A 24307-nucleotide genomic window follows, 5' to 3' on the forward strand; every position below is an offset into this window, starting at 1 on the left:
ACCCAAAACCGAGATTTATTTTATGGAGGTCAATTTTTTAAACCAATTTGAGACTGGGATGTTATAGAGCTATAGCCAGCATTTTAAATGTAGGTACAAAATGGAGTTGCGCTCCTTGTGTAACAGGTTCAAATGATGGCCTAAAGCTTGTTATGAAAAAATCGATTTATTTTTAAACGGTGCACTTTTTGAATACGTTCAATTAAAAATCTTGAGTTGATTTATAAAACGTATTGTTTAATTGTAGGACCTAGTTCTGATGACAAAAAAAAACTCCAAAAATCACCATGTTTTTGAAGAAAAATGTGAATATCTAATTATGTAACCTCGATAGCAACTTTCAATAACCGACATTGTGTTTTTTTATAGGATAGAATTACCATATCAATTTTCAGAGAAATCGATTGAGCGTACAAAAAGTCATAGCTTGTTTTGTCTTTTCAGCAGTTTTTGGACTCAAAATTTTCGAGTCTTTTTTACCCCACTTTACCCTTTTCAAAAAATCTAAGATTATGCCAAATATTTTTTCATTATATGAAAAAACAAAACTTGAAGGTTTCAACACTATCTGATCGGGCCCCCAGCACCTAAATCCCTTGATAAGTATACATAGTACCCATTTACCATTTACAAGTATACATAGTAAATATTTACAAAGCTAACCGAAAGCGACTAAGTCCTAGAAGGTCGATTTTCAACTAAGATTTTTTTTTAAGATGAGACCAGATCTCGACGTATTAGGCGACGGTGTTCGTATGGTAGCAAGTTCACTGTATCTCGCCATGGGAAACGTCGAAGAGCGTATTTCACGATTTTTTTATATACGAATTCGAGTCTGTTTTTCCAAGTGTGCTGATATGGGCACCTGCATTGGACTCTAAAATCGAGGGCACTAAGGTACAGTAGAATGACCGCATACAATGAGGATTGCAAAATTCGTTGCATACTTTAAACATAAATCCAAGCTGTCTGTTGGCTCCGAGTATTTATGTTGTCATAGTGAAGGTGAGATGATCATCCAGATTCAAGTATTACTCTTAAGTCTCGAATGTGATCAACTCGTACCAGAGATTGGTTGGAAATGCTGTAGTTGTAAGTAGTTGTAAGTGTCGAGCACCATTCTTCGAAAATGTTGATCCATTGTTGGAACACATAACAATCATCGATGCATTTCTCATTTATGTATAATTTGACTTCATCCACGTGAAAGAGCCGACATCCTGGCAACAGTAGAATCGGCAGCTCGCGAATAAATATTGAAAACGGAAGCGGGCCGAGTTTGCTTCCTTGTGGTACACCTGAAGCTTTTAGATGATACAGACCCGAGAAGCCGCCTGTCCATGAGATAGGACAATTTCCACCTGGAAGAAAATTTGCCTTCACGGAGGGATTTGTTGAAAAGTAAAAGTCAATGGCTGGATGAATAAACTCGTCCATTGTTTCTGGACATAGGGAAGCATTTCATCTGAGCTGGGCGACTTAAAAATTTCATCTTGGAGATAGCGGATTCTACCTGTTGAAGGTTTATAATAAAATTGCCCAGTTCACATGCACTGGTAGGGGTATCCCTACCTGCATCTGTTGTTTGCTAAGCGAAAGTAGTGGAACTGTTAAATGCACTTTTAAAATGGGGGGCGAAAACTACTAAACAATCAACTATTAATTATCCATAAGATCAAGAGGACTCATGTTAAAGAATGTACTCAAGAATTTTTCCCAAGGTTCGCTACTGCCTAATGAATATTTTTTAAGAAAATAAAAAAAATGAATTTTCATTTAGTTTGGGATTTCCCTAATTATTATCGAATTTACTAGACATTTTATTCAGTGTAGTCAACAGTTATTAACGAAAAGCTGTCATTTTGCCGGAGTCAAGTCGCTATAAGTTCACATTTGCTTATTGCATTCTCGAAGAATATTTACACTAGAATAAAAAATATGTGAACTTTTCAAGACAGACAAGTTTTATCCATGATAGCCTTGAAATCGAAAAAAAAATACAGGCGCATTATAGCCTTGAAAGAATACAGGCACAAATCAAATAACGAGCCACATCGGATGCTTTCTGTAACCGTAACCGAAAAGGCACCTTGAAACATATATTCGCTGTGTGGTCAGAGGTGTCACATATGAGTACAGCTTTCTTTGTAACACTTGTATACACTTTTAAACACACTAAAAATTAAAAAATAATTTTTGAAATTTAAATACATGTTAAAGTGAGGCATCCGTGTGTGTGGTGCTATTCTTCATTCGTTGCGTGCCGAGCCGAAGACGAGCATCAAACACCGATTGCTTGATGCGCGCCTTCAGTTCGGCTTGGTAAAAGTCATGCACCGCTTTTAGAGTTTGCTGTTGCCTGTACCAGCATGGTTTTTCTTCAAGACACCAGTTTTAATAATATTCTCACAGCAGATGAATAAATTGTGCCCTGTTGGGACGGGGAGATTCTACAAATATTTTTTTTTTTTTCTTACATATATAGCAAATTTCACAACAGACGGTTGGTGTCTGCTCGTGACATTCGTGCTCGCACGTGTTTGGTCTTACTTACTTTGCTTTCATGGCAACAGATCATTGAGATCCTATGCCGAATCCAGAAACGCCTCAACAAAACTCGGTCTTGGGCTGCTCCTCTCCAGTCTCATCTTACATCCGCTACTCAAGCATCCTCGTCAATACCACACAGCCAGTGCTAGCGACGTCTGCCTCGAAGTCGTCGACCACTATCCGCTAAATATTATCTTTGCCGGTCGCTCATCAGCCATCCGTGCTACGTGGCCAGCCCACTGTAACCTGCCGTGTTTCATCAGCTTGACAATATCAGCGTGTTTGTATACTTCGTACAGCTCCTGATTCATGCGCCTGTATGGAAAACAAAGACGTAATCCTATTTAAAAATGGTTTTAAGAGAATACTAAGGGCACATTTTTAAGGTACATTCATCTTAACGATGAATGACGAAGCTTTTGTTAAGGAATTATTATTTTACTATTTTATTTATATTAATTTAACGAATTTTCTCAAAGGATATCAAAAGTGCTTAACTACCGCAAATATTCAAAGCGAATCAATAAGTATATTGATGATGGAGTATTATGGAGGATTCTTCAAGTGTTTCCCAATCACTTTTTAAAATCCCATAATAAAATCAAATATATTAAGTAATGTATTAATAAAACTTGTATAAAACGATAATAAAACCAACTTTTATTGTTACTTGCCTTACCTTACCTTACCAAACAGTCCCAAGCCGTGGTGTGGCCTTTGCTGTACGTAAGAGTCGTCTCCATTCCACTCGGTCAATGGCTGCAGGTCGTCAGCTCTGCAGTCTGCGTAGTGTCCACAGGTCGTCTTCCACTTGATCGATCCACCTTACCCGCTGTGCACCTCTCCGTCTCGTCCCTGACGGATTGGTTTCGAGAACCATCTTTACCGGGCTGTCGTCCGACATCCTCACAACATGCCCAACCCACCGCAACCTGCCTATCTTAATGGTGTGGACGATAGAGGTTCCCCAAGCAGCTCCTGCAGTTCGTGGTTCATTCGCCTTCTCCGCACTCCGTTTTCTATCTGCAGTCCACCGAAGATGGTACGCAACACCTTCCACTCGAAAACCTCAAGGGCGCGTTGGTCCTCCACAAGCAGTCCATGTCTCATGCCAGTAGAGGACTACCGGTCTGATCAGCGTCTTGAAGATGGTTATGGAGATGGTTATGGAGATGGGGTGTGGCGACGAATTCTACTCGATCGGAGCGTCCTCCGGAGACCAAAGTATGCACGATTTCCTGCCAAAATGCGGCGTTGAATTTCTCTGCTGGTATCGTTGTCGGCAGTTACCAGTGAGCCCAGATACACGAACTCATCAACCACCTCGATTTCATCACCACTAACATGAACTCGAGGTGGGAGGATAGTGCCGTGCTCTCGTGAACTCCTTCTTTTCATGTACTTCTTCTTCGATGCATTGATGACCAGTCCAAACCGTTTGGCTTCAGCCTTTAGTCCGATGTACGTATCCGCCATCTTCACAAAGGTCCGAGCCACAATGTCGATATCGTCGGCGAAACCAAACAGTTGAACCGACTTTTGAAATCTCGTGCCACTCGTGTTAATCCCCGCTCTTCTAATGACACCTTTCAGGGAAATGTTAAACAGTAGGCACGAGAAACCACACCTTGCCTTAAACCTCGAGCTCGAGAGCACCCCGATACTCAAACTACACACATCACTCGATCCATCGTCGCTTTGACCAACCTCGTCAGTTTGTCCGGAAATCCGTAATCGTGCCTTATTTGCAATAGCTGGTCCCGATCGATTGTGTCGTACGCCGATTTAAAATCGATGAACAAATGATGTATGGGCACGTTATATTTGCGGCATTTCTGCATAACCTGCCGAACCGCGAATATCTGATCCGTGGTGGCGCGGCCACCCATAAATCCCGCCTGGTAGTGCCCCACGAACTGCTTCGCAAATGGTGATAGTCGACGGCAAAGTATTTGGGAGAGTACCTTGTAGGCGGCGTTCAACAGAGTGATTGCCCGGTAGATGGGACACACAATACCCTCCATCCACTCCTCCGGTTCTTCCTCCCAAACTTTGACAATGACCCAGTGCACGGCTCTAGCCAGTGTTTCTTCACCGTATTTTAATAGCTCGCTGAGAAGTTGGTCCACTCCAACAGCTTTATTGTGTTTCAGCCGGCCAATCTCCTCTTCCACCTCCAGGAGATCGGGGGCTGGAATCCTGATGTCTTCTGTTCGTGCACCAAGATCAGTTGCCATTCCGTTCTCGCGCTCTGCTGCATCGCCGTTTAGATGCTCGTCGAAGTGCTGCTTCCACCTTTCGATCACCGCACACTCGTCTGTAAGGAGGTTGCCGTCCAAGCTCCTACACATATCGGCTTGCGGTATGAAGCCTTTCCTGGAGCTGTTCAGCTTCTCGTAGAACTTCCGAGTGTCGTTAACTTGGTACAGCTCTTCCATCGCTACGCGATCTCGGTCCTCTTGCTGGCGCTTCTTCCTTCGGAGGACTTAGTTTTGGCTGTTCCGTGCCTGTCACTAGCGTTCCACGCTCGCTCTCGTACGGTGTTGCAGCATTTTCGCCCGTGCTGCATTCTTCTCCTCGACTAACCGTTTTCATTCGTCGTCAAATCAGTAATTTCTATGATTTGGAGCCTTTGTACCTAGTAGCGCTACAGCAGTGCTACCTATGGTGGATCGGATGCTCCTCCAGCCATCCTCAAGGGTAGCTGCGCCAAGCTGCTCTTCTGTGGGTAGCGCTGCCTGTGCAGCCTCGGCGTCTTGCAGTCTTGAGCGCATGCACACAGCTACTAGGTAGTGGTCCGAATCTATATTCGCACCGCGGTAGGTACGAACGTTGATGATGTTGGAGAAGAACCTGCCGTCGATTAGAACGTGGTCGATTTGATTCTCTGTCTGTTGGCCGGGTAATCTCCAGGTGGATTTGTGGATACCTTTGCGGGGGAAGAAGGTACCTAGGACTACCATACCACGAAATGCCGCAATGTTAACGTATCGTTGGCCGTTATCATTAGACCTACATTAGCATTTTGACAACCTTGCGCGTTGTTTACGATTTTTGTTAACGTCCATTTTCGGGAATTATTAGTTTTTCATATTATTTATTCTTTTTATTTTGACACGAGTGTGGTTTGTTTGGCTAGTTAATCGCTCGTTTTATTTCGATTCGTTGAAGTTTTTCGTATTCTGTGATCAGTAGTCAGTGATTCTGTGAAACAAATTTCCAAAAGCTGCTGATTGTGCTTCTGTTGGTGCCCTATTGTTCTGTTGCTGTTGCCGCCAAATTCGAGCAGTTTGTTTACATCTGTGCATCATTTTTTTCTATCCATCATGGGAAAGCATCCATGCGGAAAATGCTCGGAAGATGTAACTGGAATCGACCCTTGCAGTTGTGGACTCTGTGGAACCTACTATCATGTTGCCAAGGATTGCTCAGGAATCAGCCGCAGCGAAATGAACAATTTTTTCACCAAAGGTGTTGCCGTCTGGATCTGTCCTACGTGTAGGACGAATTTCAAGCCGGATCAAATCCACGGCATGATAAAAAGCGTAACTTCCATTGAAATTATCGCAAACAAATTGAGGAGCATACGCTATTGGTGCAAGAATTGAGCTCAAAAGTAGAAAACGCCGTTCCTCAGCGCTGGCCGTAGCCAGTAATAACGGCGCCTCTTTCACGCCTGTATTGAGGCCTGGCTTAAAAACAACAAAACGACGTTGTGGTGCACTTGGTGAAGCCATCCCGGTTTCTGTTGGTGTCGTTTCAACACCAACTCAGGGCACAAAAACCATAGACCTGAGCGATTTATCTATGCCCGGTATTATTGCAGTGCCGCAAAAACCTAAGTTCTGGGTGTATTTGACTGGTTTGCATCCACTTGCAACTTGCGATGATGTTGAAAAATTTGCGAGCCGTTGTTTAGAGACAAACGATGGTATTGAAACGGTTAAATTAGTCTCAAAAGATGCAGATCTGTCCAAGATGTCCTTTATTTTAAATTATTTAAAATTGGGATCGAGCCAAGTTTAAAAGAAAAAGCTCTTCTGGCGTCCACCTGGCCGGACAAACTCGAGTTCCGGTAATTCAAAAATTATTCCGCAAAAAACGAGACTCAGGTGAATCGGTATTCAGAGGCGATGGAGGCTTGATAACCGATAAGCAATGTTTTTCTGACGGCATGGGACTCAGTCCCTCTGTCACAGGTCTGCGCTTATCTTATAACGCCCATTATTCGGAAGTTCAACCACCAAGGGATGCTGGGGGCCAACGTAAGTTATTTTTTAATTCTGATTCGCAAAAAAGTAATGGAATGTCTATCTCCCATAGCTCACCCCTGCCTCAGGAAAACTCTTCGATCCTGTTCTACTACCAAAATTCTCGTGGTCTAAGGACAAAACTGGAAGAGTTTATGCTGGACGTTATCGACTGTTTGTACGACTGCGTCATCCTGACCGAAACAAATCTTAACGTCGGCATCTGCTCATCACAACTATTCGTAAACAACTACCAAGTCTATCGTTCAGATCGAAGCCGTCTCAACAGTGAGAAACATTCTGGTGGTGGGGTTCTAATTGCAGTGAAGCGTTGTTTTACGTCTTCTGTGCTTACGTTAGCTATGGATAACAGCCTAGAGCAGACATCCGTGTTCTAACCACATGTACACCGATGCTCTCCAATCTACTATCAATTCAGGCAGTGCGCACCTGTTGGACGGAATGTTACTTCTAAACATGCATCAAATCAATCACATACTGAACAATGATGAGAAAATTCTGGATCTTGTTTTCATTAATCAGCGAGCTATGAATGACTGTGATATCGGTTCATGTGGAAAGGCCCTTTCTAGGATTGATGAAAGATATCATCCACCCATTCTGCTTTCTTTTCATCGTACTGCGGACGTCTCATTCGTAGACGAGTATGACCTTACAGCACGAGATTTTAGAAAAGCTGATTATGTCTTCATCGATGAACGATTGAGAGCTGTGGATTGGAGACAGCTTGAAAGCTTTCATTGTATTAATGATGCTGTGGGATATTTCACCGAGATAGTATCGCGTATCGTAGCAGACGGACACCAGCTTGGAGTAGTGCAGAACTTAAGAGGCTGAAACGTCGTTGTACACGGACTTTTCGAGCGTATCGGAACAGTCGTTGTGAGCTTACCCATTCGTGATTTACTCTGGCCAGTCGTCTATATAGAAAACTTAACAAGAAGTTGTACAAACGCTACCTCAAACGTGTGGTACGAAATCTCCGGACAAATCCGAAGGGCTTTTCGAACTACATAAAATCTCAACGAAAGGAAGATGGTCTTCCGGCGACTGTATTTTTGGATGACAAAGAAGGAACAACGAATAGTATCAAATGTTCTTTGTTCGAAAAGCATTTTGGTGGTGTGTTCTGCAGCGAAACCACGTCTGCTGAAGACATTGCAACTGCTTTGGAGGACGTTCCAGTCGACAGATTCGATGCGGATGTTTTCGTTGTTGATGAAAATGATGTCGAACTGATAATCAAAAAGATGACGCAATCTTTCGCTCCTGGCCCAGACGGAATTCCTGTGGTTTTGTTGAAAAGTGGTTGCGAATCGCTGAAAGCTCCTCTTGCCTTTCTGTTCAATTTGTCAATGGCATCCTCCACTTTCCCAAGCACCTGGAAGTCTTCTTACATGTTTCCTGTCTTCGAAAAATTGTCACCACTAAACGTAAAAAACTACAGGGATATTACCTCTCTGTGTGCATGCTCGAAGGTTTTGGAGCCCATTATGAACAATTACCTCTTCTTTCGGGTGAAGAATTATATTAGCACCTCCCAGCATGGCTTCTTTCCAGGCAGATCGGTATCGACTAAATTACTGTAGTTCTCGTCACATTGCCTGCGTACAATAGATCAACGTCTTCAAATTGATGCGGTGTACACTGACCTGAAGTCAGCATTTGATCGTGTCGACCATCATATTTTGTTGGAGAAGCTGAGACGTTTAGGTGCTTCGGATCGACTTGTTGCATGGTTTAGCACGTATCTTTTTGAGAGACGGATGGCGGTAAAACTTGGAGCATCGCAGTCACAATGGTTCTGCAATAAGCCAGGTGTTCCGCAAGGTAGCACATTAGGACCATTGTTATTCTCCTTGTTTATCAACGACGTCACATTTCTGTTGCCCCGTGGCTGCCGACTTCTTTACGCTGATGATCTTAGAATTTACCTGGTCATTAACTGCGGGTACCCGGATAACTGTCCCATAATGAAAAACAACATGTTGAGAAAACGGCGATTTAATGTTATCCGTGAATTTTTGGATTACCAGCAATTACATCCAGAACCAATGACCATAACAGTTTCATGGCACCACAAGTTTATCGTTGAGAACAAAAAACCATGGATGGAATTGGTTTTACGTTATATAACTTGAAAAAAAGACAAAATGGGACAAAATATGCGGGTACATTTCAAAATTACCCGCATATTTTGTCCCATCACATATAAATTCAACCAGTAACCGACGGTATCATTGGCAACGTAGATTATATTACAGAAAAACAACATTAGTTTAGTTAATTAAATGACATACTTCTATATGCCCAAAATAATTCGATATACACTTATCTGGAGCAAAATTATATGTTTGAAGTTTGTACCACTATGCAGTGGGACTGTAATGCGGGTACTTTCAATATGGGACGAAAACAACTTGGTATTGTTTCCATGTTTTTCCATACAAAAGTATCAATTTTAATTTTTTTCCAGAAAATATGATAACAATTAAGTCGATTCCCGATGATAACTCAAAAGTGATCAAAATCAGTATGGGACAGTTATGCGGGTACCGGCAGTTAAATCGATTGATGATTGCATTACACTGCAGAACTTGCTAAATATTTTCGTCGTTTGGTGTCGCAGGAACAAACTTACGCTTAGTATTGAAAAGTGCAATGTAATCAGCTTCTATCGTATGACATCACCAAAATTGTTTCAGTATACTATTGATGGGAATACTCTTGATCGCTGTTGGTTGCGTCAAAGACTTGGGAGTTTTGTTGGACGGAGAATTAACCTTCAATCAGCATTATACATTCATCATCAATAAGGCCAACAAGCAATTAGGAATGATTTTCAAAATTGGGAAATGCTTCAACGATCCTTTACACTGCGCTCACTCTACTGTTCATTAGTTTGTCCGATTTTGGAAGCTGCCTGCGTAATATGGGAACCGAATTACGACGTGTGGACTGATCGTATCGAACGTATCCAGAAATTGTTTGTTCGTCGTGCGCTTCGGAATTTACCTTGGAGAAATTCCGGATAATCTTCCACCGTACGAGGATCGTTGTGCTCTGATAGGTCTGCAAACCCTTGAAATCAACCACACACACCGGCATTGTTAGCTCAGCTACAACTTCACTACCCATCTCGTCCGAGCAGACAATTCAACCTGATTCGTCTGAATTTCCAACGTTGGTTTGGATGGCATGAATGAGCCCATTAGGTCTATGGCTGAAGAAGTTAACAGGCATCCTGAAATGTTTAATTTTTAGTGTGTCCAACTGTGACTTGTTTTTTTTTTCTTCTTATTTATAGTTGAAATGATTGTGTTATATGTATGAATTTGGATGGGTGGATGAATTAAATAAATCAAATCAAATCAAATCAATTCATGTAATGACGATTTTCACGTCCCGTCGCAGGCAGCTATCGTAGACCTGCTCCAGCTTGGCGTAGAACGCTTCCTTATCGTCGTCGGGTCTTCCTTCATGTGGGCAGCGCACGTTTATGATACTGTAGTTGAAGAACCGGCCCTTTATCCTAAGCTTGCACCGGCTGCCACCCCATCACGCGTTGGCGCATCTTGCCCAAGACTATGAAGCCGGTTCCCAGCTCGCTGGTGGTGCCACAACTCTGGTAAAAAGTAGCCGCCCGGTGCCCGCTTTTCCATACCTTCTGTCCTGTCCAACAAAGTTCTTGCAGTGCTACGACTTCGAAGTTACGTGGATGTAGCTCGTCGTAGATTATCCTGTCGCATCCTGGGAAGCAGAGCAGTCCCAAGTTTCCAATCGTAGTCCTTATTTCGTTGCCTAGGTCCATGCCGATTGTTCCGATCCGTATTATCTCTTACATTGTTTGTAACATGTTGTTTTCCGGGGCGGCTCGTTGGGCCTTCCCCAACCCCCTGTCCGGAACTCGGCCAGTAGTGGCCAAAACAAGCCCAAGTGGCCAAATACCGATTGCCAATAGTGTTCTTTTGCAAAAACTTAAAGTTTTATATGTCGCAAGCAAGGTTTCGCTTTCCCAAAAACTATGATAAATTTGTGATCTTTTAAAGAAGGTTCGCTCAAAATCGGTTCAGATCTTGCGGAATGGCAGGTTAAAGAATTTTCAGTTTTTCGGCTCCGAAGGGGTCGGGTACGCAAGTGTTAATAACTAAACAAACTTAAGAGATAAAAATAAACTTTCTTCAGTGAACTTGTGTGTTTTATTATAGTAAATAACACCGTAGAACACTGAAAAATTTTGAAAAATCGCTATAAAAGTTATATTAATCAATGATTTTAAGGGGTATTCTAGAGAAAACTTCATTTGAATTAGCAGATACAAGTATAGTGCTTTCGACAAAGTTGTTCTTATAAAATGTGCTAAAACTATGCTCAGCAAAGTGGATTTTTATATGCAAACTGAGAAAAATAAAACTTATTTCTCACTTTTAGGTTGATTAATCACATTATTCAACTTTACTGAAGACACTATTTCTCCAAAATTATTCTTTTTTGAGTTAAGAGCAGTTAGTGTTAATTAGCGCATTATTCCAGTAAAAAACGTCCACAACTAAAAATATATGTGGGACAAAAATAAACTTTCTTCGAAGCTTTTGTTTGTTTCGTTGTAGCGAAAAAATTTGTAGAGCATTCAAAAATTGTAGAAAATCACTATAGACCAAAATTATTGATGAAACTTTTCCATCTTTAGCAGTCAACCGAAACTTAATTTTGTTTTCCTTCTGATCTACGGCCACATATTGGAGACATACGTAACACTGATAGTTGATAGAAAATCATCTATGCTTCCGTTCAAATGCAGAAAATTGTAATTTGATTATACGAAATATTGTACTACTGAAAATGGGCAAGCCTTATTGAAACGCAGATTTCGACCTTTAATAAGTCGCTTGATGCTTGCTTTCCCAAGCATGGTCGACAATGTTATATATCTAGTAAACCAGAAATGCACTCTTTGAGTTATCCCTTTCCGACCGAGCCCACACAATTGTGTAGGTAAAAAATTACTGATAACAAAACCTTAGTCGAAGCAAGTCCTATATAAAAACACTAGCTTGCTCCGGTTTTTTATTTTTCGTAGCAGCTGCGATGTTGACACTAGCGGTGTGAAAAATAAAACAACGAATAGGACGTTCAAAAAGCGAGAGAGAAGGTTTTGTTTAAGTCACCTTCTACCTACGCAATTATATAGGCCCGGTCGGAAAGGGTTATACACGGTATTAGGCAGCTCACTTAAAGTCCTTTAAGGGGTGATAGAGGACCCTATTTGATGGAAAAATCCTCAACGAGCACAAGAAGTATGATAGCTAGCTCAATTTTGTTGGTTTCCTTGGAAAGCTTAGAACATTTCGTAATCAATAGTGTCTTAAAAGCGCTTAGCAAGAAGCTAATGTGAAATTGAATATTTTTTGAGAACCAAACTGTTATTTCATCTCTGAAATGTGTGGTAAACATGGGGTAAGTTGTTAACCAAATTGAACATTGAAGTCTACTATACAAGTTATTCTTTGACACTAAGCATCTAACTCCTTTAGTTTAGCTGCTATCTCACTTTAAAAGCAATTAGCTGCGCCTTCCTTTAGTATAGTAAGATTCACAATTTTCTGCTCCACTATGTTTCAAGCATTGATCTAGTATGCAGTGCATGCTGTGTACAAGGCATTTTTAGGACATTATTGATTACGAAATTTCTTCAGTTTTCCAAGGTAACCAACAGAATCGAGCTAGCTTTCATACTTCTTGTGATTGACCTCGTTAAAGGTAAACATAACCGAAAACTGAAAAAAGTGAATATTTTTGCAATGGGTAAATTTTGACCATATGCGTAAAAGGATTTTTTTCATCAAATAGGGTTTTCTATCAAAGAAAGATATTAGCGAATTACCATTAATACTCAGAAATAACCGATATTATTTTGCTTTGTGAAATATACTAAAACTATGTTAAAACCGGTTTCGTAGAATCACCGTTTTGAGCTCAGTTTTTGTCCGACAGATCTTAAGATCTGTTTTCTTTTTTTTTTTTTCAAAAGATGGGTAAAAGGATGCTAATATGTGGACAAACTCTTAGAATTTTGATATTTCACCTCAAAACAAAATGGCGTCGAAAAAACCACAAAAATTACCGGTTTCTCAAAAATTCAAAATGGCGCCAGTGTTGCCCCTTAAGTTGAAATATGTTCAAACTCAGGGAAATTTATTTTCGCATCAAACTTCATCAAAAAATCATACCTAGGAGCCAAGGCAAAAAAAATCTTGTACCGTATAAATGGCTGCCTTTGGCGATTCCAGGAACATAAGGTATTTTATTAGTGATGCATAAAAGTTCAAAAAGTCAACCTTGCGATCGTGGCTTTGCATAGAACCCTTCTGTTTTTTTTTTTTTTGGGTGGGACTGTTAGTGTCTGTTGGATCATAGTGCTTGCCCCGAAGTCTGTGTCAAAGAAACACAACAGACACAACACAACAACAGGATAAAAAGACAAATTGGAACACAACTAGCCGTTGATAATGGAAAGATATATTTCTTCACGTGATAAGCGAGGGACGAGAACGACTCCCTACAACGTTTATTGGAAATCGGATCCGAAACTTATTCTCGCCGGTTAGCTTAAACATCACGAAGTTATCGGTGGCTGTCGTTGCCAACCTACCGATTTCAAGCACTGTAGTCGTCGTCATAGGCCCAATTATTCGTAACTGGCTTTTCGGTAGTTTTGGGCGGTTGGTTTGAAATCACAGCTGGTTTTCCATACGATGGCCGATAAGGCGTTTGTGGTTGTTTAGTTGACGGTATCGGGTTCGTTTGAGGTGACGGCTTCTCTGGTAGTTTTTGTAATGATGCCAGTGGATTCTTCAGCGACGGTATGGTCGACGGTTTGTTCGATTGCTCATACGGCGGCTGATACTGTGGTCTGTATGTTGGCTGATACGGTGGCATAAACGGCGGTTCGACACCGTAGGGTGGAGGATAGTATGGAGGATAAAATGGCGGAGGAAACGGCGGCCTATATGGGAGCTCCTGCGTCGGCTCATACGGATTGTACCCCGATTGTCCTAGCGGGGGATACATTTGAGGGTAAGGTGGCGGAGAATAAAGCAATGCTGGCTCGTACGGCGGTGAATGATTCATTTGGGGTGGGTACTGAGGGAAGCGAGTAAGTAATGATTTCTTATACGATGATTCACGGGGCTCCTCGGTTTTACTGTTGTCAACATCTAAACTATTCTGATTTGAGCGGGGTTCATCAATCAAACTTCGAAACCTTCCTGGGGAATTCAAAGTCTCCTTTTCTGTGAAGCTCGGTTGACAATAACAATAGCTGCGGCAGGGCACGAAACTCTCTTGACAAGATGGAATCGGTTCCACCACTGTTAAGGTGAAAGTTGTTAGAATATACAAAACGGCTGCGAATACGGTCGAAGTCATAGTTAAACTGCGGTTTATGAGCGAGAACTCGTGCAACTTTATCTTTATTTCCACTCAACAGCGTATGACTGATTTATTTATGCCAATTATTTATCAAACAGTCAGCTAATTAGCGATACAGATTGTAAGGTGCAGAATTGTGTAATTAATTACCTCTGAACAACTATTTGCATTACCGACGGTATGCTTACCTTCCGCTCGAATACAAAGCCTCGTAAACAGATGAAATGAAGTCATTCCTGTCGCGTCATATTTTGACACGCAATAATCATAATTAATTGGTTTAGCATGTTATTTAAAGTAATATATCAGAGCTTTTATTACACGTCGGGTGAAAATCTGTTTTGCTCACTACCAGACGACTGACACCATGATGAAAAATAACACTAAAATATATTTTTTAGGTTGCTAAAAGAAATCAAATGATTGGTTAGCTTCTATTGCTGGTTCGATAATGAGTGACGTAACACAAAATACTCTTGCCAACGCTAGAAGTAGTAAATTGGTTGGTTGGGGAAAACAAACCATACAGAATTTTATTACCATAGTTGCAAAACAACTGCCAATTAAATATTCTGCCAATTTTGCCTATATTAACGGTAACATCAAGTGTAACCAAACGAGTTCTCTGCTCTACCATCGCGATCGCAATGAATTTCCCTGTACTTTTGTGTGTGATCGTGTGGCATTTTTCCACCAGTATTCAAGCGAACCCAACTCCAAATTGTGGCTGCGGATGTTGTTCGTGCTGTTCCGGATTAGGACCCTCTGGGGTTAGACCGAGAACTGCCGCTAGCGAAATACCGCCAAACAACTACCAGGACACTGCAATGGACAGCAGATTCGCATTCCATATGCTACAACAAAGACCGGCGCTGCCACGTCCACAGCAGAGACCACCGATACCACCAAGACCAGGATCAGGACCAGACGGCAATGCGATTTGGCCACCCCGTAGGCCACCTAATCCAGGTCCAATACACAGACCACCCTTTATACCACCTCATAGACCACCCTTCCCAGGCCCAGTACACATACTACCAGGTCCACCACAAGGGCCATTTTATGGACGATCCTAGCGAGCTGCAATTTTAGTTCCAGGATTGCTTCCACAAACGAGAAGGCAGCGAACATGAAACAAAAACAAATAAAGAAATTCTTTTACTTTTTAATTGATGTCGAACACTTACTAGACCAGTGGTTCCCAACCTTTTTGTCTCCGCGGCCCCTTTTGCTAAACACAAAAGCTCCGCGGCGCTCTATGCGAAGCTAAGAGAAAAGAGTAAAAATTAACCTAAATATTTTATAAAACCACAATGAATAACAAAAAACAAATGTTTGCGTTGATTCGATTTTTCAAGCACCGCAATACTTTTCAGTTATAGCAAAACATATTACTAAAACCTGGTTCAAATTGACAGCTCGTTCTGTTTTTTTTTTTTTTTTTTTGACACTCTCACAGCTTTGTATCCGTTTCTCCCTCCCAGGTCTATTCACATGGGCCAGTGTATGTACGGGAAATGACACTTATCTTCATAAACAAACGAATAAAGAATGTATGATGAAGATCGAAAAAAACAGCAAGAAAAAAATACCGATGTTGCAATACACACCCGCGAAATTTTGTGGCACTTTTAGTGCGACGTAAGAATATTTTTTACTGGCTATGAGCTCGAATATCAACACATAACAAAATCGAACCAGTAATTTGGCCTTATTTACCTGAATCCATTGAAATTGTAACATATTCGAGCACCTCTACAGCCTGTAGCAGTAGGCTGTCCCATAAAAAATCGATGTTGAAAAAGTCAAGGTGCTCAGCCCTAAATTGAAAGATAATGTTATTTATAGCATTATTGGTTCTTCAACTGCATTCATCGAGCCGGAGCCATTCTGTGGGGTATCTTCATCCAGTTTGAAATCTGAGCTCAGAGGCTGGGAATCATTGATGAATGATGCCAACTGGAAGGCTTACTCCAAAGCAAGACAATCTAAACTATTCATTACACCATGTAATAGAATCACACGGAACCTACTCAGTATGAATAAAGCTGATCTGAGTACGTTAACTGGCCTACTGACTGGACACTGTCCGAGTAGGATTCACCTTAAAAAAAATAGGTAAACTGACAGATGACATATGTCTTTTCTGTAATTCTGAAGTAAAAACCTCGGAACACTTACTATGCCAATGCAGCGCACTGATTCAGCGAAGACTGCGTATTCTTGGAAAAGGTGTCCTTACGCCTAAAAAGATATGGTCTGCTGAACTAACGAAGGTAAGGAACTTCATCAAAGAAGCCGTACCTTCTTGGGGTGAAATGCAAAGTCTGGGGGCGACTATCACTGATACCCATAGTGATGGAACGAACTGACAGTGCATATAAAGTAACGCGGAGTATACAATATATCTAACTAATGGTAGCAGTGGTCATAGGCTCCTACAAGGGAAGAATAGCATTTTTTCGACTTTCTAAAAAATCGTTTTCAGGTTGCCCAAATTGATTTATGAAAAAATAACTTTTTCAAGCTACTAAATCACTCTTCTTCACTTTTTTCAAATCTGTTCAATTTCTAAATTATTCCATATTTTTTTTATTTTTGTGGGGTTGTTTTTGAATATTTTGCATGGTTTGGTTAAGCATCGCATTCAATTATTTGACTCACAGAGCCCATCGAACATCACAAAAAAGTGAATTTTTCTCATAACTTGCAGATAAAACCCTTCAAAACACATATAAAAGGAAAATTTGATCAAGAACCGAAATTTTCACTGCAAAGCGGGATTCAAGTCGAAAATTTACATGAAAAAAGATCCTCGATATCTGGGCTGAGATATTGGCGTTTTTACATGTGATAAAAAACTATGCATTTTCACAAAAATGCCACGGAAGCTCAATAACTCCATAGCACAGTGTTTTATTTCGCCGACAAAGTTTTAGGTTATCTTAAAGCAAGAAACTTTACCGAAGACATCATGTTTCTATCTCTTACATATTACGAGCAACATTGAGTTTTCTATTAGAAGGCACTAAAAATCACAATTTTCGTTCTAACTTTTTTCCGAATTTTTAAACCTTCTACATAGTTATCACCCATCCAAAAATGCATTTGTTTTCTGAACATTGTTATTTTTTATCTCCCAAAATAAAACACTTATTTAACATATTTTTTAAAACGCAAAGTTTTCCGTCACATAGACAAATGCCAATATCTCAGTTCCCCGATAAGATATCAAGGATCTTTTTTCATGTAAATTTTCGTCGTGAATCCCGCTTTGCAATGAAAATTTTAGTTCATGATCAAAAATTTGTTTTATTTGTGTTTCGAAGGGTTTTATCTAAAAATTATTAGAAAAATTCATTTTTTTGTGATGTTCAATGGGCTCCGGGAGTCAAAAAACTGAAAGCAATGCTGAAATGAACCATGTAGAATATTCAAAAACAACCCCACAAAAATAAAAAATATATGGAAAAATGTAGGAATCGAACAGAATTAGAAAAAAGTGCAAAAGAGTAGGTTTGTAGCTTAAAAAAGTCATTCTCTCATAAATCACGTTTGGGCAACCTGAAAACAATTTTTTAGAAAGTCAAAATGTTCTACAAAAATGCTATAAATAACATTATCTTTCAATTTAGGGCTGAGCTCTTTGATTTTTTCAACATCGATTACTCTAACTTTTGGGACACCCTACTGTAGCAGGTGTAAGTACGCCAAACACACTAGTTTCAACAAAAAAAAACTGATGAAAAAACACTTGAAATGTAAACTTTTACTAAGCATACAATCCACACGTGCTAACGATATCCGTGCTGCCAGAGCCTCTCATAAAAAACTTATGTGCACACTATAAAATTTATTGCAATAAATAACGGCACCACTGCACAGTGGTACAGAACGACAATTTGGGCGGAAATGGAGTTTTCGATACATATTTGTGATTTTAGAGCCATACTTTATATGGCGAAGTTGCTTATTATAATTTAGTCTACATTTAAACTGAGGTGAAAATAAGGATGGTCCCAGAACCAACGAATTAAACCAACTAAAATTTTCATTTGTGGAAAAATAAAATTTTGTTTGCAGTAAAGTTGTAGGTCACTTGATTTTAAGCAGCTTTGTTGAAGACTACTTTCTTGTAGCTCTTAAATTGACTGAATTAGAGCAATTTTGCCTAGGGTGGCTCTTAAAAAACGGTTTTTTTGCTCTACTTTGCTTTATTCAATTTTCTCAGTAAAATTATGTTTAGACGACTTTCAGAGCTTTAAAAGACGCAACTTCTGGTGGCTATACTTTAACGATATCTTTTATGGGTGAAAAGCTATTAAGCTTTTAATTTTCAAAATACGCCCTTTTCAACTGTTGATATCTCTGAATGGGGCAGTTGAAAAAAATATCTTCTGGTTTCATTTGGAAGAGCAACTTTTGTACTTTATCATAAAAAAAAAATTGGGGATAAGTTATTTCTAAAAATCGAATAAAATAAGTTTGAATATGATCATTTTCAGTCGGAAAATTAAGGTTTTTACAGCCTAGTTCTTTTATTTGATAAAACTGATGTACATATTCTTCGGTAAAATTGAAGATAAGCTAATTTTCGAAACTTTTTACGTAGAATTACGTCTCATTTGATTTTCAATAAAATTTGTATACGTATCTTCATTTAAAAAATTTCAAAATATTAAAATTTATATACGACACAATCTTTAAAATAACTTTCGGCAGTTACAAAACGATGAAATTGCTGTAAGCAATGCAAAAAAATACTTTTCTCTTCCGTTTATGCATAATTGGCAAAATTTAATGTTCGTTATTTTGAAAAGAAAGTTTAATCAATTTTCGTGCTTCTGTTGGTAGATGTGACAAACTTTCGCATTGGGCAGTACGTCGGTTGTTTAGCGAAATGACGGGATCGGATTTTAGCAGAAGCCTCTTGAAAACGTCTTCAATGTTCATGTTGCTATTTCAGGATTTTTAATGAAAACCAAGTATATCCTGCACTGTATTGATGAAAATTCACCAACACATCTTTACTTCAAAATGTACAATTCAGAAGTTTTGAAAACAATATATAGAGAATTTTGCCGATAATTTAGACGCGAGGTTAAGCGTAAAATACTAGTTACATGAAAAATCGTTAATTTATCAGATATGGTAATGCTACTATCTATCAGTCAGTTCAAGAGATACAAATTTTTTTATTGCAAAGTTATCTTAAATTGATTCACTTTCAACTTTACCGAAGCATATGTACATCAGTTTTATTAAATAAAAAAACTAGGCTGTAGAAACCATACTTCTTCGACTGAAAATGATCAAAAATGATCATATTCAAACTTATTTTATTCGATTTTAAGAAATAGCTTATCTCCAATTTTTTTTATGATAAAATAAAAAAGTTGCTCTTTCAAATGAAACCAGAAGATATTTTTTTCATCTGCCCCATTCAGAGATATCAACAGTTGAAAAGGGCGTATTTTAAAAATTAAAAGCTTAATAGCTTTTCACCCATAAAAGATATCGTTAAAGTATAGCCACCAAAAGTTGCGTATTTTAAAGCTCTAAAAGTCGTCTGAACATAATTTTACTGAGAAAATTGAATTAAACAAAGTAGAGCGAAAAAAAAAAACGTTTTTTAAGAGCCACCCTAGGCAAAATTGCTCTAATTCAGTCAATTTAAGAGCTACAAGAAAGTAGTCTTCAACAAAGCTGCTTAAAATCAAGTGATCTAAAACTTAACTGAAAATAAAATTACATTTTTCCACAAATAAAAATTTTAGTTGGTTTATTTCGTTGGTTCTAGGACCACCTCAGTTTAAATGTAGACCAAATTATAATAAGCAACTTCGCCATATAAAGTATGGCTCTAAAATTAATTTGGATCTAGAGCTCATTAAGGATGTGCTAGATAAAAACTTTGTTCGGCAAATTGTGCATGAAAGTTTTTCTCTATCTGTTTATGTATGTAGCTTTTTAGAACAATCAAATGGAAATTCCCCTGGCATCACTGCCACTCAGTTAATGTACACTTGTAACGAAAGACACTTCGCATACTTTGTCGCTCCTGTATAATAGTACTTTTAATACGTTCGAAGCAAGTAATGTTTTAACTAAGAAGTTATAAATCTTTTTCTATATTCGAGATTCCTGATACACAATACTATCTAATTAAATAACCGAGTTGGAGCCGTTTGTTTTTTCGTTGGATGACTGTGCGCCTCCTTCTTTTTTTTTTTGAAAATCTAAACCTAGAGCTTGATAGAGATGTGCAAAAGAAAAAATATGTCAAAAATATTGTGTAGTACATACAGTCATGGAGAAAACAATAAATACACTTGCAGTTTTGGTTAATTTTCCACATTTTGGTCACTGCTTTTAGTTGTTATATGATGTTATGTTACGTCATTACGATCTGCAAACACTCTCTTTCAAAGAGGAACGGAGAAATAACTGGAGAAATTTCTGTGTCCGGTGTTCCGGTGATTGTTTTTGCGTTAGTTACTGTTTTTAAAGTGGCGAAAAAATAAATACACTATATATATATATATATATATATATATATATATATATATATATATATATATATATATATATATATATATATATATATATATATATATATATATATATATATATATATATATATATATATATATATATATATAAATATATATACAAAACAATCCAAATTAGCTTTATTTCTCTACATATCGTTAGCAAAGTGACCTTTTACGTTGCAAAACTTACTTTACTTTTACTTTTTTGGCTAACGGACCGTTCACCGGTCTAGGGCCGAACGAATTAGAGATGTCCAGCTTCTTCTGTCTTGGGCAGCCGTTCTCCAGTCTCCCCGTACACCAGCAGATCGTGGCGCACATCCACCGCGTGCGAGGCCTACCACGGAGTCGACGGCCTCTTCCTGGTTCTCTACTGAAGATAGTTTTGGCGGCTCTCTCGTCAGGCATCCTGGCTACGTGTCCAGCCCACTGAAGCCTGCCCCGCTGTATTACCTTCACTATATCAGCATGTTTGTATACCTGGTACAACTCGTGATTCATGCGTCTGCGCCACACTCCATCTTCCAATTTACCGCCAAGTATCGATCGCAGAACTTTACGCTCAAAAACTCCGAGCACTCGTCGATCAGCTTCCTTCAGCGTCCATGCTTCATGTCCGAAAAGGGCCATCGGGAGTATCAGCGTCCTATACAGCGCTAGTTTTGTGCGAGTTTGCAAACTACGGGACCTTAGCTGGTTACGCAGTCCGTAGAAAGCCCTGTTCGCAGCTGCAACTCGTCGTTTCACTTCACGGCTCATATCGTTGTCACATGTCACAAGCGTACGATAAAAGATAAAGATAAACGAATTCGTCAACCACTTCAAATCGTTCCCCATCTATCTCCACCTCTGCACCAACACCACGGGAACTGCCACGCTCTCTGCCAGCTACCATGTACTTCGTTTTGGCAGAGTTAATGACAAGTCCCAATCTCGCTGCTTCTCTATTAAAAGGTACGAAGGCCTCCTCCACGGCCTTACGGTTGATACCGATGATATCGATGTCGTTCGCAAAGCCAAGAAGCATATGAGATTTCGTGATGATCGTACCGTTTCTTTCGACGTTTGCTCTTCGTACTGCACCCTCAAGAGCGATGTTAAACAGTAGGTTGGAGAGCGCATCCCCCTGCTTCAGTCCATCCAACGTTAAGAACGCGGCTGATGTTTCGCCAGCTAACCGAACGCACGATTTTGATCCCTCCAGTGTCATACAACTCAGCTTAATTAGTTTCGTAGGGAAACCATGTTCCAGCATGATCTGCCACAGCTCGTTTGTTTTCACTGAGTCGTATGCCGCCCTGAAGTCCACAAACAGATGGTGAGTCGATAAGTTGTACTCCCGGAACTTATCGAGGATCTGTCGCAGGGTGAAAATTTGATCCGTCGTGGAACGCCCTTGTCGAAAACCAGCCTGTATTTTCTCTCTGTTCTGACGCGTAGCCGCAGTGAGCATGCGGCTCCAGGCACAGTTCTTCTCATCTGTCGCTCTCTGGCACTCAGCATCGAACCAGCCGTTAGGCTGTCTTCCACGCGTCGTACCTACCACCTCTCTCGCAGTCGTTTCGATGGCGCCGTGAATACTGCTCCACAGCCCATTTATGTCTTCTACTCCTTTCTCCTGCTGTTCTGCGATCCGTTGATCCAGCTCTCTGGCGTATTCTGCTGCCACGCCATCAGCTTTCAACCGCTGAATGTTGAAACGCATCGTCCTCTCTGTGCGAGATTTCAGCACGTTCGACAACCGTGCGTGGATCTTAAAAACGACGAGATAATGGTCAGAGTCAATGTTTGGTCCCCGAAAAGATGAAGAGATGATGATGTTAGGCATCAGTATCATCCGAAAAGTGCCGACCGTCAATCAGTACGTGATCGATCTGGGAGCAGGTTTCTCCATTTGGATGCCTCCAGGTGTGTTTCCGAATATTCAAACCTGGAAAATAGGAGCTACATATGGCCATTCCTCTGGCCGCGGCAAAGTTTATCAGCCTCAGGCCGTTTTCGTTGGTTGACGAGTGGAGGCTATGCCTTTCAATGACCGGACGGACCTGTGTGTTTGCGTCTCCGATGACGACTTTTACGTCGTGTTGTCATAGAGCTCATCTCGTGTTGTCATAGAGCTCATCTTTGACTTCATCGGATTTGTCGTTTGTCGGTGCGTAGGTGTTGATTAAACTGTAGTTGAAGAGTTTGCCCTTAATCCTCAACACGCATATACGGTCATCTACGGGCCTCCACCGCATGACTCTTGTTTTCTGATTTCCCGGCACTACGAAACCGACGCCCAGTTCCGCTGCTTTGCCGCCACTGTAGTAGATGTGGTACTTGAAAGAAGTGCGTGCAATAGGGTCTACTGCACGGAATTCCCTTTCTCCGAAATTTGGCCACCGAACCTCCTGAATCGCTGCGATTTCGACTCCCTGCCGCTGTAGTTCTCGAGCAAGCAAGCCAGCCCGCGCCGGTTCATTGAGAGATCGGACGTTCCAAGTACCTAATTTCCAATCGTTTACCTTAATCTTTTTCCGTGTTCGTAGCCTAGGTCTTTGCCGATTGATCCGTTCCGTATTTCTAAATTCGTTGTTCGTGGTCGATGAAAGGTTTCGGTATGCTACCTTACCAGGGTCGCGATACCTACATCCTGCTGATGGGGCTGCCATCTTAGGTGTAGCTGGCGGGATACAGCATTCCATAATTCAGCCGCCCGCTCCGGGTCAGACGCTGTTGTACGCCGCCCCTATGGGGATACAGCCGCGTACGAACCCCTTCCCAGTCAGCATACGACCATAGTTTCCACCGGGGTTGGTTACCCGATCTCCGCTAAGGTTACTCGTATTCCGGTCGGCACCACGTGGAGGTTGGGATAGGAGTTGCTGGACAGAGGTGAATGGCCACATTAGAGTCTCAAGTTACACGTGTCCAACCATTTACCAACCACTCACTTTCAATATTTCGTGACACGTCCTTTGTTTCGTAAAACCATATTCAATCTTCGTGGTATGTTTAGCTGAACAATGATGGCTGTCCGATCATGGAGATGAGGAACAGAAGAATTAAAATTTTCTACAGAAAAGAGAATATAGTTGAAAACTAGGGCCAATCAAACAAACGATTGGCATGCAGTCTACGACAAAGTTGTAGACAGTAATTTTGTCCCTTTAGACAAATATATACACCGTGAGGCAAAAAAAATCCGAAAACACAAAATTTTTATTATAAATTAAATATGTCTAAGCATCCACTTTTCAAAATTCTGATTTTTTTTTCTACGAAAACTGCACAATGTTAGCTAAACATTGACATATGTTTGAATTTGGAGAAATAAAAAAATATCATTTTTAACATATTTTTGCTAAGGTTTCAAATCTTCAGTGTAGTATTCTTTCACTTTTTTGATGTTTTCACGTTATTCGAATGCTGTTGTTTAATCAGATAAATCAGTCATGACATTAACTGTATGAGAATTTTATGACTACACGATAGTATTAGAGAAGTGATACAAATTCA

At 40.2% G+C, this 24307-nt stretch overlaps 1 protein-coding gene across 6 annotated transcripts in view; it reads left to right on the forward strand.

The window, feature by feature from the left end:
* The window catches only part of LOC129730047 (sodium/calcium exchanger 1), a 488453-nt gene that overhangs the window by 451709 nt on the left and 12437 nt on the right, over positions 1–24307 (forward strand). The gene's annotated exons all lie outside the window — the stretch shown is intronic.

Source organism: Wyeomyia smithii, chromosome 1 (genome assembly GCF_029784165.1).
Source record: "Wyeomyia smithii strain HCP4-BCI-WySm-NY-G18 chromosome 1, ASM2978416v1, whole genome shotgun sequence".
Lineage (NCBI taxonomy): Eukaryota > Metazoa > Arthropoda > Insecta > Diptera > Culicidae > Wyeomyia > Wyeomyia smithii.